The sequence below is a fragment of the Euprymna scolopes genome, chromosome 26 (genome assembly GCF_053919585.1).
Source record: "Euprymna scolopes isolate OS-2025 chromosome 26, ASM5391958v1, whole genome shotgun sequence".
NCBI classification, from domain to species: Eukaryota; Metazoa; Mollusca; class Cephalopoda; order Sepiida; family Sepiolidae; genus Euprymna; species Euprymna scolopes.
Genome location: NC_136507.1, coordinates 97,679,598 through 97,701,090, shown reverse-complemented (window position 1 = coordinate 97,701,090; position 21,493 = coordinate 97,679,598). Strand labels below are relative to the sequence as shown.

General features: G+C 32.2%; 1 protein-coding gene and 1 long non-coding RNA gene across 14 annotated transcripts in view; one reads left to right on the top strand and one right to left on the bottom strand.

The window, feature by feature from the left end:
• Nucleotides 1-21,493, bottom strand: part of LOC145248297 (kalirin-like) — an 858,283-nt gene that overhangs the window by 467,083 nt on the left and 369,707 nt on the right. The gene's annotated exons all lie outside the window — the stretch shown is intronic.
• LOC145248300 (uncharacterized) overlaps nucleotides 1-21,493 on the top strand; it is a 101,511-nt gene that overhangs the window by 78,907 nt on the left and 1,111 nt on the right. The gene's annotated exons all lie outside the window — the stretch shown is intronic.

Genomic DNA, 21,493 nt, shown 5'->3' with positions numbered 1-21,493 from the left:
CATTCCGAGCGCCAGAGAGTGTAAAACTTGCCAGCAATGCGTACACCGCCTTTTTGGATAATCATTTGTCGACATGTCTAGATGACCTACCATTGTCACGTCACGTTCAAATGATTTTTATACATGACAATGTACCATCCCATTCTACTTAGGGCGACTGCATCCTTCCTTGAATCTATGAAATTCGTTGGGAAAACTAATGACCTGACTACCGTGTTCTCCAGACCATAACCACATTGAATATCTCTGGTCAATATTAAAAAGAGGAGTTTATGATGGAGGAGAGCAATTTACTTCAAAAGATGTCTTGTGGAGAAACGTAGCTTCTTTTAAGATCAAACAATTGACTTTCTCGGAGGACAAAAGGTTGTTTCAAGTTATTTAAAAAATAGTGGATATGTCGATAAATAATTGATACGAGGCCCATATCTAAGACATGCTTTTGTTTATTATTCTTTGACAGAAACACATAATAAAAAGTAAAGTTCGTATGATAAGACATTGTATCTTTGCCCTAAAACAACATTTTAAGAGACCTGCAATAAAGTGATGGACTGTGGAAATTCTTTGATAAAGAATAAAATGTCATAATTTTGTGAATATCGCATGAATTTGAATAAAATTTTTGGAAATAACTAAACTTAAAGGAGTCGTTTGATATAATTTTCATTTTGTTGTGACATATATTTAGTGAACTATTGATATTTTACTAATCTGCAATAAAGCGATTGACACAGTACATATTGAACAAAATTTCCAAAATATCCAGCTCTTTCTCCGACTTCTAATTTAAAGTCTTAATATTCAAACTATCAGTTCATTTTTCAAGGATTAAAAAATTCCAACTATTTTAACAACTTCTTTCAAAATCTCCAACTGACTCTGCAGCCTTGGTTTACATTTAAATTTTGTTTAATTAAGCTTTATTAGTGATTTTTGGATGAATTTGTATTTTTATTTTTGAAAACCGGGTTGATTTTGTTATTGAGATTAGCTTCCCAGATTCCTTTTTAGAATATGGTACTCGCAAAAATGGGTACAACAGGATTTGAACATGGCGCACCAAGTTACCAGTTTGTGCTGTAGCACGTCACTAATATATATATATATATATATATATATATATATATATATATATAAAACTCAAATGACCTTGTAACGGGTGTTGTAACCCAACATCTGGTTTATGACTTTTGGTTGTGCATGCGTACATAAACAAATGATCAACGAGACAAGAAAACGTATTGTTTTACTGTGCATGTTTTTAGCGTCCCAATTGTTTTTTTGTTTTGCGTTTAAATTATCCAAATAAACAATTGTTAATACTTTCTGCATTTTTTTACATTGTTCATTTCCATATTACGTTTAAGTTATTTTAACACAATTTTCTTACAAATAAATCTACTTTAACCTGTTGAGAACCATAAGAGTATTTTACAACGGCAATTTACCCACCGCCTCCATTTTTTTAAATTTATTCCCCATTTTTTAATACACTTTTCTTAAAAAAATATTCATAGATTTTCTTCTACACTACCAACATAACCCCGAAAAAAATGTTTTGTTTTTAATTTGCGTTACAAATAAATAATCAACACAACAATAAAACATGTTTTATTGTGTACGTTTTCAACGTCCAAATTGCTTTTTTTTGCGTTTAAATTAAAAGATGTATCAAAATTTGAATTTAACTTTAAGTATTATGGTATCTGTTCAGTGCACATTTACCTATAAGTATGGCAAACCACTTATAATTCAATAGCTGTAAGTTTTTTGTTTTCAAAAATAAACAATTATAAACAGAACGACTCATAGAAATCTATCTATATTCTTTTTTCATTTTAATATACTTTCATAGAAATGTTTCTGTTATGTCACAAAAAACTATTTTCTTTATGTCACAAGTGTCACGCTCATACATTAATTCCATAGCTAATATAGCATACTGACCCAACGGGTCATGGTTAGTCTAATATATATATATATATATATATATATATATATATATATATATATATATATATATATATATATATATATATATATATATAAAAAAAGATATATTTTCTTCCATTCTGTCACACAAAAGTTATCGAGTAAAACACACATTGGTGCTTATTATTATGATGAAGACTCTAAAACTTTTTCTTTTCAGAATCCATTCACACATCTTTCATCAATTGTAACAGATCAACATAATTGACTCTATTAAAGAGATGAAAAAAAAAAAATGGCGGCAAAGTAGGTGGCCCCAGTGCATTACTTTGAAAGTATTCACTAAAATAAACAACCCTCTCTAATTCTTCGGACACATGGCATTAAAATTAACTCACACAACATACATAAAAAGGAGACCAGCAATGTAGGTGTCCATGGGTACAACCAAATAAAGTAGAAAAGAGCCACCCATAACTAAAAATGCCATTTTTCATAAAACAAAGAAACAAAGGGAATCCAACTTTTTTTTTGTTTGTTTAAATCTTCCATAATTGAAAGATTACAAGAACTTTTTTACTGATGAATCAGCACTTATCAAGGCCAAAATCTATTCAAATATAACGGTTAATGAACTGGATAGATTGTGAGGTGAAATGAAGAATATTATGAGAGGATTGAAATGATGAATCAAATGGACAAAGTTTAATTACTTATGAAGACGATTTATAAGAAGTGTCTATTGACATTAAATTTTAAGATAATGTTGTAGCCCTCAGAAAAGCAATCTTCTAGTAATGTGTTTCACAGATGGGAAATTCTTGGAAAAAAAAGTCTGTTTATAGAAATTCTGTTTGATATTAGGTACATAGAGTAAGCCGTTCTGGTAGAAATGTTAGTTCTTGCTGTGAATGTCTTAAAAGGATTAATTCTAAACATTTTATTTCACACCCACTTACATGTACTTCCAAACTTGTGGCATAGATTAACAAAAATGATAAGATCACCGTGAGGAGAGAGTTAATCAAAATGTCACTTTGAAAGGTTTTTCCTCCATATTCGCATACCATTATTCAAGAGTCAGGAAAACTGCTAGAAAAGCAATTAAGTCTGAGCACAAATGATATTTAATCGCAATTTAAATGTTTTAAATATCAAAGAAAGTAATACAAATAATCTTTCTCTCATATATATATATACATATAAAAAGGCACTTTGTGTGTGTGTGTGTGTGTGTGTGTGTGTGTGTGTGTGTGTGTGTGTGTGTGTGTGTGAGTGAGTGAGTTAATTCGCTATGAACTCTGAAACAGCTGGGCCAATTTTATTTTCATTTCCCACAAATGTATTTGATGTTCTTAGATAGGTTTTGTGTTAGAATGCCTCCGATAAGTATCGCAAATCGATAATCTATAAAAAAAAAGAAAAAAAAAGAAAAGGAACAGTATGATTTTGACTAAAGTTAACACCCTTATACAGCCTTACATTACAAGTACATTTGAGAAGTTTTATCTCCACACAGGCAGAATGATCTGGTATATAAGCAACAGTAGGTTCTTTGACAGGGGCATGTTTGAAATGAATGTTTCTATTTAAAGCACAATTGACTTTTGCATTTTAAACTTTAATTCAAGCTATTATAAAAAAATTTCATAAAATCAACAATAAGTTCTCTACAGTGCAATGTAGACCTTTCTCCTGGTTCCCTGTGGTGGGTCTCCAACTAGATTGAAAAGAAAATGGGTGATTTCACCGATTTCAATGACAATAATAATATTAGAAGTGGGGAACATTTCTTGATCCTCATTCAATCCCGGGTCTCCCTATTAGGATGTGTATATATATATATATATATGTGTGTGTATATGTGTATATATATATATATATATATATATATATATATATATATATATGTGTGTATATGTGTATATATATATATATATATGTGTATGTGTGTATATGTGTATATATATATATATGTGTATGTGTGTATATGTGTATATATATATATACACACACACACACGAGAGCGAGAAGAGAGAGACAGAGAAAGTAAAAGTCAGCTGAATGTTTGTCAGAGAGAAGCCTGGCCATTGGCTAATGAAAACATTAACCTGTAGATGGGAATAACAATGAATCTGATTGGTTAGCTAGCAAAACTAAACATGTTTATATATATTTATATATATATATATACAAACATGAATTTCATCTATTTTAGCCTGACAATTCTCTATGAGGACGAAACCTAGTAGTCTCCGTCTAGCTTAATTGCTATATATATTTTCACAACTTATATATATTACATGATTCTGCTGGGGTTTTGTTCATAGTGTTACAGAATTTGAGACGATTGTTCAAAACTAATGTTGAGAACAGAGGTTATCGAGAGCATATTGTTAGAGAGATGGAAAATCCCATCAAAAGTTAACAGACAATATTTACAATACGACATCAGGAGATAAAATATGTGAAAGATAGACATCAATTTTGCTTTGGGAGGGGGGGTACAACATTAAAGTGAGCAGACGTCATTTTTCAAGGCTTACACTTCCTAGGAAGGTGAAATAGGATAAACTACAACCCATCAAAATGCATATTTGCCGTAAATTAATTGGTAAAATAAAATAAACCTCAGAAGCAAATAATGGCGTTATTTGTTTTATTTTATTTTTTAAGCCCCCCCCCTCCCCCCATCATATTATGATAGAATTTAATCCATACTGATGAAGATGCAATTTCCACACAACTGAACGTTTTGGTGCTATACCACTTCACCCGCCACAATATATGGGAAAAAATAAAAAAATATTAACCCTTTTCCTTTTTTAACACATCTAAATGAACCCAAGACTTAAAATGATAGTCAAAATAAATAATTGAATTAAATAAATATTAAATTTAAAGAAATTTTAATTAAAAAAAAAAATCCAACCATTACATTTAAATGTTCTTATGTCATGTGACAATGTTACTGATAACCTTATCGTAATTTTTTTTTTTCTCTCTCATCTCAGTTTTCATATTTAGAACTTGGCCTGAAAAATCTCAGCTGATCTCCAGCTGGAACTGAAACATGTCTGCAAAAGTATAGCAAAAATAAAACGTATACTAATGTATGCACTCATCACCATTACTCTAACATTTTTAAGTTCTTATTCTAAATAAAAATCTTAATTGCCAAGAAATATCCTATATTATTTACACTGTTGACGTTGCTACTTGAGTACACAATTCAAATTTTATATTTACAATACAATTATATATATATATACTAGCAAAAGTACCCGTTGTTGACAGGGTTCAAAAACAGCCTCCAGAAAATGGACTCTGATTTATGAAAGTATGATAGGTTATGAAAAGGAAGGGTTGTAAAGAGATAGCTGCGAATTTTGGGGTATCAAAACCAAAGCAAAATATGATGAAAGTAAAAATAAAATAGATGAACACCATAATTTATTATATCATACCTGTTCACGCTGAAACACTTATCACAATATTCTGTGGATCTATATTAAAAAAACCTTGTTAAACTTTGTGACATATTTCCATTCTATGGAGGTCAGGCGCGAACGAACTTCCCAGAATTTTATTATACCATATTTCTTCAAACTGAAACATAATTATCAAAGTATACTTATGCAGATAGATATCAAAAGTCTTTATTAAAGTTTGTGCCTATTTCCATTCTATGGAGGCCAGGCACAAACGTAGACCCCACAATTTTATTATACCATCCCTATTTAAGTTAAAACATACTTATCAAAGTATTCTCATGTACATCTATATCAAAAACACTTGTAAACGTTTTTTTTTAATTTTTTATTTCCATACTTTGTGAACCAGGCGCATACGCAGACCCCACAATTTTAATGAACCACCGTTCTGCCAGATCAAACATACCCATTCCTGTGTCTCGATACATCTTCTATCATTATATGGATTCAGTTTTTTAAAATAGTCAACCATAAAGGAAGCCTATTCGTGACCAGACACACACACAGATATTCAGCTTTATATATATATATATATATATATATATATATATATATATATAAGCAAGCGTATTGTATGACTGGGCAATGCCAGGTATCCAGCTAGTGTGTGTGTGTGTGTGTGTGTGTGTGTGTGTGTGCACACTAGCTTGATGCTCGGCGTTGCTCATTCAAAGAATATGCTTAAACATGATATTTTAATTTATGCAGATTGCGTATGTATTATAGAATCAATTCCTCCATTGAACATTATAAATTATGACAAATAATTTGCTCGGTAGACTAATTCGCAAAAAAATAAAAATAAATAAATACTAATGATAATGTCGTTTATCCAAATTCTGTGTTTGTTTAAAATATCACATCAGCTGATATTTGGGCTTCACAATGAATGCCCTGAAAAAGTCACTTCTGATTAATGTTTAGTTTTAAAATATGCAAACGAAGAAATAATTTGCAGCAATTTTAAATGGTACCCCTTCTTTTATTGTAAATAATTTGTCCAGTAGACTAATTCGCACAAAAAATAAATAAATAAATCAATAAAAAAAATGATAATGTCGTTCATCAAATTCTGTGTGCGTTTGTTTTAATATCACGTCAGATGATATTTGAGCTTGATGATGAATGCCCTGGAAAAGTCACTTCTTATTAATGTTTAGTTCTGAAATATGCAAACGAAGAAATTATTTGCAGCGATTTTAAATGATATCTGTTCTTTTATCGTAAACTGAACTTATTAATAAGAAAAAATTAAAATAAAATGGTGAGGAACACCTGGGCTTGAACAGGGGACCATTCGATCTGTAGTCAAAAGCTCTACCACTGAGCTATATCTCCAGATGATAATAGTTCTGTTGTTTTTAAGAAGAAATGATTTGCTGAGAATTATCTCCCTTGGCCGGTGCAACTTATAATATTCCCTTTTAAAAATTCTTTTTTATCTATAAGAAAGAAAGTCTATTTTGAGGATCGGATATTTTCAATACTTATCGGATGAATTTCTGTACAAAACATATCTAAGAACACTGCCAGACATATAAATTAGCTTTGTGTGAAATTTGTAAAAGATAGGCTCAACCGTTTCGGAACCTATGAGAAAGGAACCCACACAAAGTGACTTTTATATAATAGAGATATATCAATATTTAATTATACAGACATGTACAAGCTTGGCTACACTGACATGACAATGTTTTGATCTATAGTTATTGATTACTAAGATATCTTCAGGCGAAAAGTGTCTTATGTGATCATCTTGAAAAAGCTTTTACAACATTTTGTTTTGCTATATGTTCTTTTATTAGTCAATGAAATGGGATTGTTAATAAAAAAAAAAAAAAGAGAGAAATGGCCAAATTAAACACTGAGGAGATATTAATGCATAAAAAAATAATCATTTAAATAGAGGCTTTAAGAAAAACTTAACATAGATACAGTTGAAAAATCTTAAGATAAACATTGAAGACAATTAAGTATTAAGGACAAAAATTGTACAAATCCAGGAAGACATGCTGATACTGAGAGAGAGGGGGAGGGTATAAATCCATCGAGAATATATGCGTGGAGAAGATGGGGATCTTTTCAGACGTAAATCGTTGCATCTGTTTCCTTCTTCTAACTTGTAGTCTCAATTTGTACCGTTTTCAATGCATTACTAAGACTGAGTCAGATTACTGGCTGGGTCGACTTTAATAGAAGAATATGGTTGGCAGTAAAACTAGAGCCGATATATCTATTCCTGATATTCAGGAATTCTTTCCCCACCTCATTACGTCAAAAGGCCAGTTAAGATTTTCAGAGGCATCGGCATTAACCAATGTCAAGAACTAAAGCAGGTGCAGCATTTGAATCATTAGCTAAGCAAATTCTTACAAAAATATGAAGGATACGACAGCTGAGGTTCACACTATAATTATTAAGAACAAACGAGAATTCATAAGGTATATTCTTTTACAATATCACAGACGTTTTAATTAGATATTTGGGATGTTTCCGAATGTTTTTTTTTTGGGGGGGGGGGATAAGCACTAATGATTTGGATTATTCAGACTGCCATTCTTAGCGTAGATTTTATTCTACCAACGCTGTAACCTCTGACCTCGATTTAGATGCGCAGATGTCAGGGGCAAAATTGAAATACATTTAAATTTTTAGTGCCTTTTTTAAAACTTGGTAGATCCTCATTTACCAAAGCATGAAAGCCACTTTAGGATAAGTGTTAGATATATAGTGAGACAACATGATCAGTTATGGTGGAACTAGGGTAGGGATTTATTTGTGCACGTGGCCATATCTTGTAAGCTAAAAAGTGATTACTCATGGCAGTAGTTGTAAGAAAATGAAAGCCTTTTCATGAAAATTAAAACCATTGTAACACTCAGAAATTAAGGTGAGCTCTGACTTGCATAAAAAAATTGGGTTACAACACGTGGTTAGGAATGTATTTGTTGTAACTTAAGGATCACATGTATTTCTATCATAAAACTTATGAGATTGTAAATATCTAATATATAAAGTAAAATCAGTATATAGTTTCTTTGTCATCAATAGCTTTCTTCCTACAATATTTGATTATAGTCAGTTATTCATGTGAATCATTGCAGCATGTTTTGCAAGAATAAAATTTAATTTGATTGAATCCCTTCCAGAAAATATTTTGTCCTGATCAGAATTATTTTGAAAATGACTGCTACTGTATAAAAAAAAAAAATTTTTTAAATGTAACTATTCATCCATACAGTGTTACTTCTAATCAGAATCAAATACATTTTGGATCCACCCCCAACTTTTAATAAAGAAAAACAAAACACTGCAGGTACAGCTAGCAATATGAGAAAGAGAGAGAGAGAGAGAGAGAGAGAGAGAGAGAGAGAGAGAGAGAGAGAGAGAGAGGGGGGTATCTTTTATATATTTGTATGTACAGGATTCACTCCTAAACTAATGAGCCGATTATGAATTTTGGAACACAATTTCTAGACATAAGGGATCTAAATGTGGGATATCTTTAGTTTGAGTTTTATGCAAAGTGAGCTAAAACGGCAATAAAAACTTTTTGTGAATATTCAGATACCTTCGATTTTTATGAAATTTTAACAACTATTAGAAATCAATAAATATTGCTTATATTTTAGTTTCTTCAAAGCATCTTAAAAAGTTTTTATAGTGCATAACATAGACACAAGCTCCCACTTAAGATTAATATATTTTTTGGATTTGCATTAAGTTTAGTCCAGCATCATTAGACACCAATGAAGCAAGATTCCCTGAATTTCAATTTCTTCTCCAAACTCCTTCAGCTTTAGCCTTAAATTTTAAACACTTTCTAAAATCAAAATAATGTAGTAGATTTGGATCAAAATTGGAACAAGCATTCTAGACATAAGGTTTAGCATCAATATATTTTAATTTTGTATGGAGTGCAAAACAGAATTAATTTTTGCCATCCTGGAACGGGTATTGCGTGTGCATCAGTTGATTTGGCATTTTATAGGCACTTAATTTCCTTCAATTCTTGTGTTAATTGCCAGTGGCCTAGAGGTAAGATGCTAGCCTATGAAGTCAAGGGTAGCTTCATGCTTGGGTCCAAATAGCAGTAACTCACTTCCTATACTGATGATTGCATAAGCATGAAAAACTAGAGTCTGTAGGTGTAAAATAATTGTTAATATTTATTGAAAAAAACATTTGTGTGTGTGTGTATATATATGTATATATATATACATATATATATATATATATATATATATATATATATATATAGAGAGAGAGAGAGAGAGAGAGAGAGAGGGGATGCTTCACAGAACGTCTGAAACGCGTTAAAAACGATTTCAATGATTTAAAAACATTATTACAATGATCTAAACATAATTTTCAATGAAAAACCAAGACACAGAATAATAAAATAATGTTAAAAAATACACATTGTTGGTGACCATCCCCTTATTTAAATATATATATATATATATATATATATATATATATATATATATATATACTAGCATTTCAGCCCGGCGTTGCCCGGGTGTTTGGATGTGTATGTTGAGCAAAAAAAAAAAAAAAAAAGTGGTAGTAGGAAGGCAGGCTCAAACCAGTACCGTAAAGGAGGAAAAGAATGGGGGGAAAAAAACCTGACGTCTATGATGTTACGACCACCGCCAAACCGGAAGTGACATTTTAAAAAATTAAGGCTAGAGAATCGAAAGTAGAGGATGACTTTCAAAAATTTGGGCGAAAAAAGCGACCCCCCCCTCCCTTAGAAAAGTGCCCAGTTTAAGGTTAAGATATTAATGTTTTTAGCCAATTTTTCGATATTTGTCATCTGAAAGGTCGAACTTCATAACGTTACTGATCTTGAGAAAATCAGTCACCTCTGTCGAAAGTGTTGGGCAGACATGCAAACATACATACATACATTTATATATTGGTAACTAAAAATTTTCGACCCAAACCGATTAAAAAGCTTGTCCTATCTCTGAATATCCTTAATGTAAAATTTCAAATGTTTAGACCAGAAATTGTCTGAGTAATTTGGTTGAGGCCGCAGAGGTCAAATTTTTTTTTAACTTTGACCCCTATTATGACCCCTTAAAATTTATGTTTTGCGGATCAAATTACATCGATTTTCCCAAATCTCAGTACACTGTATATCAAATTTCGAGTTTGTAGACTCAAAATTGACAGAGTTATTGCATAGGGAAATGTAGACACACAGATACACACACACAGATAGGCACTTTCACTTTTATAGATATATATATATATTAGTTTGCTTTGATTTTTTATTGTAAGTTTAAATAAGTCTTAATTCAAATGCAAGAAAAGAAATCAAAAGCCGCAAAAAGTAAAAATCTCAAAGAGCATTACTGGAACCACCAGACAGGTTGTCTGTTGTTGAAGAGGAAAACTTATCAATCAAAATGTTTACTGTTCAAGCAGTTTATCAACTTCCTCTACCTAACCCCATAAAAATATGGCAACACTCTTCCGCTACATAATATTTGCTTTTAATAGAAACGTCAGAAAACTGTGTTGAAAAGACAAACTATAAAACCTTAATTGCAGTTTACATCAGATGTTTCTGACCATTTTCCTCAATTTTGTAGTTGCAATTTTCACAATGTTTCAGCCACTGAATCTTTGTCTGGCGTCACTAAAAGTTGGGTACACAGACAAACTGGTTAAGATAATGGAGACAGATGAAAAAACAGACGTGGAGAAAGTATCTTAGAAAGGCGAAGCTATTGCGGTTATTCAGAAGTCTTGTTACCCTAGTAGTAAGTATTGGAGCACAAGGTTGAGCAGGTGCAAGTGCGATTGCAAGAGTTAAGATTGGATGAAGTAAATTCAGAAATTTTCTGTCATTACTAACCAGCAGAGTGTTGCCATTATTTTAAGGATCATTTAATGCTGAAATCCAATACTTATCATTAACTGTATATATTTGCTCAAATTAAGAAACAGATGACAAAGACAAATTGATAAACTCAGCCAACCAAACCTTAAAAGATGCTGAGCCAGATATGTTTGGTCAAATTAAAAGAATGAGAGTTCTTGGAATAATAGATGTAGAACAGTTACGGTAGCAAGGTCAGTTCATTAGGGGAAGCTAAGGAAAACAGGGGATGAAGTGGTAAAGGGACTTGAGAGAAAGAGGGATAAATAAAGACCTGACCAGAGATAGGTTTGTTTTAGGATCAATTTCTACAAACTACCCAACATATGCGAGCATATCAAATGAATGTTAAACCAACAATAATCATTATCACCATTCTTCTGGGAATTTTGAACTGAATTTAATCTAGTGAGGGGAAGTGCTCTCATTTCAATTTCCTCGTCTTTTTAGATATTTCGTATCAGTTAAATTTACTCAAGTTACTCCAACAATGATTGAACACAAAACCTCTAGACAGAATTAACTCCAGAATATATCTTAACTGCCAATATATTTCTTCTTCTTTTTTTTTAACGATTAATTGTGCTAAAATTTAATCTACTCTTTAATAAACTCAGTAACTATTTCTTAATCAGTGGAAACACTTTGAAGAAAAAAAAAAAGAAAAGTCATATATGCAAGTGGGTAATAACTTGTAAATTTAATATTCCCTAGAAATTTCTCCTTTCAGTGAAAGCTGGCTGAACTCGACCAGGCTAAATGCTGCAACAGATACTCACTATGTTCACTTGGTAATATGAAAAAACCCGTAAAATAGAACGTCCGAAATGTGAAAATGATAACCAAAATGCGGAAATATCAAATATTGCCAAATTGTAACCTTTACAAAAAGTATATTTTATTTCATTGATTTATTCAATGTGATTTTTCCATAATAGCCAACAAAACAAAAAAGCGTGAAAAAATAAATATCACCAACGGCAAGGTAAATTACTCTTCTACCTATCTAGCTAAAATTTGTGTGTGTGTGTTGACTTATTTTAAAGTGTGCATTTACTTAAAAATACAAGTAATGCAAAATGTGTCAGAACAAAAGACAAAATGGAAGTTTCATTAGAGCCATAGTTGAGCGATAATCACTCAAAAATTAAACAGATTATTGGTAGAACATTACATTTTTGCATGATTGATAGCATTTATCGGATGTGTTTCATATATTTTTAGGCAACCATTTTAGAGGGAAATGCTTGACCTCATCAACCATCAGCTCATCAACATCAGAAGTACCCTCACTATAGTCCAATCCTGCTTCACTGTGATAAGGCTGGGGGCAGCATGATAACGTCAGAACTTTGTATTCTAGAACTTTAGATTCAGGTAAAGACCGCCATGGAAGGCAGGCTTACCATCAAATGGTATTAAGATTGCTACCCACCCACGAGTACTCAGGTGAAAATCCACCATCAGGATCCGTTGTACTATGGTCTTTCCTGGCAAGCAAAGAAGTGCCAGTTGCAAAACCGCAAACAATGGAGATTGAATGGCAATGATACATCTGCTTCATTCTTTTGGGAGTTTTAGGTCTAACCTTTCCTGACTTTGTATGCAACTGTTAAGCTGCATTGCTCTCGCTGTTGGTAGTAAAAACCTGCAATCTTACAGGTTACTGAATAGCTGTGACCAATAAAGAGGACTTTATTCAAACCAGACAATCCTGACATTCATTCTTCATGAGCTTGTGCAAAAGACTTGTTTAACAAAAACATCAACACCAGTAATAGAAACGTCTTGCGTCTTTATTAAGCATAGGAAGGTACACCGCCTTGGACCAATCCAAACCCTACCTTCTTCTGACAAATGAACAGTTTGTTCAAGTCAACCGTTACGTTACCAGAATGATGCTAAAGACAAACCTCGGTTGGCATAACAACTAGCCAAAACCTTAAGTCTGGAAGCAACAAAATAAGTTGCATCTCCATTTGACCACCTGCTCCAATCATCGATACATGCCAGTTGAAATTCCAATCTTGATAATCAATCCAGCAGAAAATGAGTCATATTGGTGACCTTTTCTAGTAAGTTGAGGCATTCATTCTGCATAGTCCTAGAAGGTCCACCCTCCCTGGCCTTGCCTTCCGGATAGAATACGTTTAATGCTTACTACGCCAACATTATTAACATATTGGTTATTGCCAACAGTGCTTCTCAGGCAATTTTTAAAAGGTTAGAATGCTTCTTATTTATGGGTGATGGCTTGACACTCCCCACCTTGCGACCTTGTGTCACATCTTCTTGCGGTGAGAAGGAAGTAAATAATAGCAACGGCATAAGTATGCCATCATATTTTTGCGGCACAGGCACAACTCGAATAATAATGTTCCAATTTCGAAGGATGCTAACGCTGAAGCCACATAGCAGTTATTAGATAGCTAACATGATTTTGTTTTATTAAAGATATTACAATCCAACTCAACTCCAGTCTGCATACTGTAGAATTGATAAGAAAAAATAATTTACAAAATTGCAAATGTGTGAAATACAAGCCAACAGAAACTTCCGAATGATAATGTAAAAATAACTACAAGACAAAATAGAAGTTTAGTTATCTTTAAAAGCTTAATAACTTAATAGCTCGAGGAAGGTATGTCCGGGGGGGGGGGATGAGTGGCCTATTTCCATCATAACATGAATTCTGACCTTTGTAAGACAGCTTAATGCCAACATCAGATAAACACGGATACTCTTTTATTACCTGCATAGTTATCTCTAGATTAGAAATAAAAGAGGATTCTAGTTTCCCTATCACAAATGCAATTTTAAAACTTTCACAGAAGTTACAAAACTTTGTAAAATGGAATCTAATCGGTTTTTTTTTTCTTTTTTTTTAATAATCTTAATTGTTTTTTTTTTATTATCTCTATCGCTCCCAGTGGTTTTTAAATACACTCATAAATGCTAACCTGGAAATTTCTCCCGACATAATGTATACAACACATACTATTCCCAAATGGTCACCCATCTAGTACTGGCCTGGCTCATCTTTGCTTAACTTAGATGATGTAATGAGAACTGGTGTGTTAATTTGATTACGTTAAAACGTGCATCATTGAGAAGAAAAACTGATATAAAACTTAAAGTCTACTGTTCGCGACAATCATTTGCACCGACTGAGAGGAGGGGTTCCAAAAAGTATGGATGGTTCAACACAAAAACTCTGTGTGGATTTTGGACAAACTAGTAGTTGTGTGGACGTCATTTGTCGAAACCAATAGGAGTCCATTTTTTTGTCATTATCTCAATATTAATAAAAATTATAAGCCAACTTCTTTTGTGTATGGATTAGTGATGGATCGATTCCAAAATTTTTCAATTCCAATACAATTACGAATTCCATTCTAAATTCCTGATTTTGATGCAATCACCAATCCAGATTCTTTTTGAATTTCTAACCATAGATTTTTTTTGTGAATTTCAAATAACTTTATAACCTATATAATATGTGCCCATATTTTCACAAATGTAAAAATACACCTGTGGCAGGTGTAATCTATAGATTTTAGTTTTACTGGTCATTTAAAATTAATAAATATTTATCATTTATCATTGGTATCAACAATGGACAAGTTTTAAACAAAAACAAGAACGAAAAAAAAAAAAAAAAACAATATAAAGAACTGTTTTTGGCATCAGAAAATCGGCACAAATTTTTCGGATTAATCCTTCCAACATTAGTGTTTTTCTCATGTGACTTAGATCTTTTCGATTTTATTGATTGATTAGTTATTGAAACAGAAAAATTGTTAAAGTATTAAAAATATCTCATTAAAAAACAATTACAAAATGAAATCCACCACAATGCATTTTAGTTTATTGGTAAACATATCAGCCATTTGTATTTTTTTAAATAGTTAAAAAAAAAAAAGACGACATTATGATCCCCTTGAAATTTAACAGGAATGTGAAACTATTTAAACTGTTTCTGATTTTTAAATGAAACCCCCACATGTTGAGGAGTGCTGAATAATTGAACTCAATTTTGTCCCCGCTCTGGTGCATTTGATCACTTAGATTAAAACCAATATTTTTGTCAAACCTTAAAATGACTATTAAAATACTTACAAGTTCCTTTCACATTTTGAAGGGTCACAATTTTTTTTTTTTTTTTAATTATTGTTAGCAAAAAAAAAAAAAAAAAGACTTCTTCATGAATAAAAGAAAATGTATTCTGCTGGATTTCATTTCCTAATAATTTTTTAAAGGATTTTAACAATCTTGTATTATTTTATGCAAATGCATTTTTCAATAAATAATTATTTCATGGTAAATAAAATGTGTAAATTACATGTAATACACCCGGGATGTAGTCACATATTTTATTAATATCAAAATTAGGGGGGAAAAAAGCAAACCAATTGTGGTAGAGTTATTTTTTTATTTTTATTTTTTTTTATATCGTTCTTGTTAATAAATTTCAATATATTAAAATTCTTTTCTTTATGAAATCCAGATTTACTATCTGGCCAATGTATTTTTCTTTTCTTTTTGGAAAATCCAATTTAAAAAGCAGAGGAAGTGACAGGGTTCTAGAAATATACAAACTGACCTATTCAGTCATTTAGTCTTGAAAAGGAAGTTAATAATATAATATCTTTTTTATTCTGATATCACTTCCTTGCCAGATCTACACAAACCATAATTTTTTTTTTTCAAACAAGCAACTACCAGCATTTTGTGTATTTAAATAATCTCAGCAAATTTATTAAATTATTGGTGTGGGTGGGTGGGGGGCTTATATATTTTTTTCTGATGGTGTTATTGAATTATAATTATTAGTTTTAGCAGAAAAAAAAAGCATTGTTTATTCATATTTTTAGTCTATTATTCTTATCTTTGATGTACTCAACGTTTTGGCCGATGTAATACCTGATTTTCTTCAAGTCCATCTTGTTAACCTTGGGAATCTTCATAGAATTTCAAACTGAACCTTTTATTTTGATCCATAGCAGTAGATTGCTCTCGTTCCTTCAGCTATGATAGATATCTTAAGTAACATTTATTTTATTATTTGCTAGTATCATTTGTGGTGAGGATTGACCCTCCAATCTTTAGAAAACTATCATTTAAAACCGATTATTTGTCAAGTGTTGAGACATTATGTTGAACAAAAATGGCGGCAGTAAATCAAATCAGTGAAGAATCAATGCAGTCACAATTCGGAGTATTGAGTAATTCTAAGTAACAAAGATAGCGACGAAGAATCAATGTAGTGTTGAGTAATTCTTAGTAACAAAGATGGTCGCAAATAATCAATGTAATCACGATTCAGTCGTTTCAACATAGTTTGGCAGTGAACTGAAGTGAATCCAAAATTCGATATCTTTTATAACAACATTCAAAGCTTCTGATTGGTTGATTGTCATAACCAAGGTTATAAAAACGATTGTCAAAATCATTGGAGTCATACTCTCATTAGCAGTCAAAAGCATTATTCCATTATGCTACATGCTCTTAAGGAACAATGTGTTATGGTTACATCAGCCAAAGATGAGAACATTAATCAAAAAAAATTTTTTTAAAAACATCAAGAACTTTATATAGACATACAACACTTTCAGATTAAATAATTAATATGGACGATTCATTATCATTCTAAAATATTCTTGCTCGGCAGAAGATGATCTATTTTATATTGACTGTCTCCAAAATGCATAATTGGAAAGCAGGTGCAGTGGATACTGGCATAAACTGACAACCTGGTTGTGCCAAGTTCGAATTCTGTCAATTCCACAGAACCACTTTAATTATGGATGTTGAAAACTCTCACATGGTTCCTCTTAGTTCTGATCAGTAATCAGATGACTAACCATTTGGGAATACTAGGTGCTGCATGTATTTATGTGAGCAGGTATGTATAATACATCTGGGAGAGCAACATCCCTGCCTTTGAGAGTTCTAGGTCACCCTTGGGCAAGGTATAATACCTGTTAGAATCCCTCTGATATTCTGAAGGGTTACCATACAACCATGGTGAAAGCAATGCATCTAGGCAGGGAGGGCGTGCTTTATGGTATAACAATCTTTTTCAGGTTATTTAATGCCGAATTTTATGCTTTAAGTTCTTTTATCTTTAAATATTTATTCATGGAGTTTGGTTTGATTGTTTTGTAAAGGAAAATTTTTTTTTTTGTTTTTTGCTTTACAGAGCATGATTGAGTTTTGCAAAGGAAAAACAATAACATCAATGTTAGTTGTATTTTAGGTCAGGGAGCCAGTATCTTCAGACAGCCTGATCTGATAGCACAAGAGAGGATTGGAATGTTGCAAATAAGTAAAAAGAAGAGAGGAAGGGGGTTATTATGGCATTACAAGAAAGTTTCATAAATATTTGGAATTCTTTAAATCTTCCATTATTTATTCATGGTGTTTGATTTGATAGTTTTGTAGAACGGAATTTGTTTTAATTTTGCAGGCTATGAGTTTTACAAAGAACAGGGAAAAAATAATAACATTATCGTTCGTTACATTTTAGGTCATAAAGCAGATATCTTCAGATGGCCTGATCTGGTAGCACCAAGTTGGAAAAAGCAGATCTGCTGAGGGAGCGCGTTAGCCTTGTACGGCAGTTTTCCAACAATGGTATCACAAATCAAACACCTGCTTCTATTTATGACAAGCCGACACAGAAGTAGTAAGGACTAGAAAGCTGTCATGAAAATTTTGTCTAGTTCCCTCTCACTGCATGAACTTAGACGCCAGGGTCGGAAAGTGGGATTGAGAAGTCAGCGCCCCCTAGCAGGGGCACTCTAACCTGCAAAAAATGCCTGGGCAGCCACGTCGGCATTCCCTGGTAAGGGTGCCTCAGCTAATTAGCAATAAACTAACCCTTTCTCAAAGAGAGAAAGCAAAGCCTAAGAGGGTGGACCTCCTAGAACTGCACAGAATTAAACTCCCACTGTAAAATCAACAGGGACCGGATCATCTTCTTGTCTTGTTGCAGTGTTCACCCTAGATAGGTTGTTGGCTCCATCCAACAAGTTTACTGCATCCCGTATAATGGCCAACGAGGCATGGCAGTCTGAAGCTGTATTCCGTTACAAGCCATTTGCGGTTCCATCAGCAGAGCCCGTAGAGGCAGAGGCCAATGATCATTTCAGCATCCTATTTCACTGTCCTAAGCCAGGTTTTGAGTTGGCCACCATGGTGTTTCTTCAAGCCTGGTGGTGATGCTGGGTTGATGGCTTCACGAATGAGGTCACCTGGATTTCAATGAAGCGCATGGTTGAACCAACAAAGGCATCTGGAAAGGAGGAATTGTTGCTCGCAGCGTGCCTGGACCGGATCATTACAGGAATGATCTAATGCTCTATTGATTTTGGGGGTCAAGGATAAAAATCCTCTTCTGATGTCGGTGTGCAATCTGGTCTAGCTAGAGATAGTTAAAAAAAAAAAAAAAAAAAAAAAATATTTTTTTGCCTGTTTTTAATAATGCAAACCAATAATTGGCGTTATACGACTAAAGAAACAGGTTTTTGTTTTTAATGTAGTTTATAGTTGTGATAACAAAAGTGCAGAGATAAAAAACTAACTTTACTTTATTTATAAGATTCTGTAAAGATATTAACGGATGTTAGGATAACGATTGTAGATGCATCATCATCGGGAAACAGAAGCATATATGACTGACTTAAAGTGGAAACCTATGATCTTTGCTACTCAAGAGAACCCCAGAGAAATCAGGGAATGACCCAACCCTAATCTTCCATCTTAGAGATGCAATGAAAGAGATGCTGTCTGACTAACAGCTGCCTGAATCTAGGTCTCATATGTACTTATAGACCACGGTCATCAATGGGAATAGCCACCCTCTCCCCAAGCCGAAGCCCTGGGGGGGAAACAAAAAGTTTATTGTATAAAAATATGAAATGTATAACATTATGAAATGTAAGCACTGTTTTCATGTATATATTAATTTTTCTCTCTTTGTATTTTTTAATGTACATATATAGTTAAAAGATGAAGACATGGGTTTTAGATCTTAAATGATAACTTTTTTTGTGTGTATAATTTGAACTTTGCATGATTTCTTGTGTTTATGAAATGAAATAATGATACTGGTTTATCAAAAGATTAAAGCAAGCAAAAAACTTTTTAAATGTACTACATATATTAACAATATCATGACAAGATGTTAGTCTGTTACCTGTTATTTTCCCAGCAAAGTTGGTACTAATTTATACACTTTTATTTACTATTATTATATTCCAAATAGAGCTGCACAGTCAGAACATGTATGGTCAAACTCGGACCCCAAGGATTCCTACTATTTATTTAAAAATCTTCCAATATTTAGACTGCCTGATCAGTTTTTGGAGATTAAAAAAAATCTCACTCAGACTTGTAGCATTCTTACAAGTCTATCCCGGACTCCCTCTGACTGCGACGCCAAAACCAAATTATCAAATAGTCAACCCTCTAAGTTCTAACCAGGCTCAATATCATTTAAGTGATATGACAAGAATCATTATGTCAACAAGATTTAATCAAACAAACAGACCTATTTGGTAGAAATTTTGAAATTACTACTTCCAGAAAAATGTAACCTTTAGAATCGCAAAAGCACATGCTATTTCTCATGTTACAAGCATTTATCATTGGAAAATAATATAAATTCCATTTAATCTATTATATAAAATATTCTGTGTGTATGTTTAGTTAAAAAAAAGAAAACAAACAAAAAACACCCACAAAGTTGGTATTTTCTTGACTAGTGTTGCCCCGGATGAATAATGTTTATAAAAAAAAAAAATTCTTTGATCCTAGACTGCCAGACTTTTGTCAGACAGATGGTCTGTTTTTCCACCATTTCATGTACTATCTAAATAGCAATAACTAATTTTTTTTTTTTTAAATAAGTTATTTCCAAATGCAGACTTTGTTGAGTACTCCATAAAAGTGTGCATGTCCAGCGAGAGGAATTGCTAGATAGAGAATAAAGAGGGAGGGGGGTAAACAAGAGGAAAGAGAGATAGAAATATGTTACATTTCTACACCTGCTATTGTAATAGATAGATAATTAGAATCTGGGATAAAGTTTACACAAGGACAATAAATGGCAAAATGGTTTCAGTATAGGTTATATCACACAATGTCATGAATGTGAAATTCTGATTGTCATACAAGAAAAAGTAAATTACTGTATATTTTGATATTCCTACGATTTCCTATCAAAGCAGAAACAAAAATATAAAATAGATATTAAGGAAAAGACCACATACATAATATAAACTGAAATATTGCTGAAAACAATAGAACCTTTCGTTATGTTTTTATTTAAATAATTCTGTTTTCTCACAGGTTTTCTGACAACTAGGTCAAAATTACATTGCTACAAATGGGTGTATACATATATATATATATGCATACACATACGCACATACATACACAAAACTAGCCAACAAAATATCTTAAACATCAAATAAATATATATATGTGTGTGTGTGTTAACACAATTACGGGTAACTTTGTAGAAGTCTAAGAACAGGTTTTAAAGCTATACTTAAATACTTATGAATCATAGGTAATACTTTGAATATCTTTAATCCGATGTTATTTGATAAATCTATGTATGTGTCTTGGGTGCACATTTTGTAATGTAATATATATATATATATATATATATACACACACACACACACACACATTTGGAATCTGCACATTTAATTAGTATCTCTAGGATTTAAACATCTCTGGGACCATATAGTAGTCTAATGACAATATCATTATCACTAGGAATATGAAAGAGGGAATGCTTCTATACTGTTAGAAGTGGTGGTCTTTCTGTGTATGTTTTCTTTTTTTGTTTTTTTTTTAGTATTGTATTATTAATTTTGAAAAGCAATAAAATATGTATATATATATATGTGTGTGTGTGTGTGTGTGTCCATGGTTGTTTTCTGTCTCATACAAATGATTAAAAAAAAAAAAACCTTTCTTAAGTACATGAATCCACACCACAACAAATCATGCATCACATCTGTATTTAATTTTAAATACAAACAATTGAAGGTTTCTGATATTGCAAGTAAATAAATGACAAAAATAGAAAGAAAAAAAACCCAAATGTTTCATGAGAAAAGAAAACATTTTTTCAAAGAAATTAGCAACAAGTTTT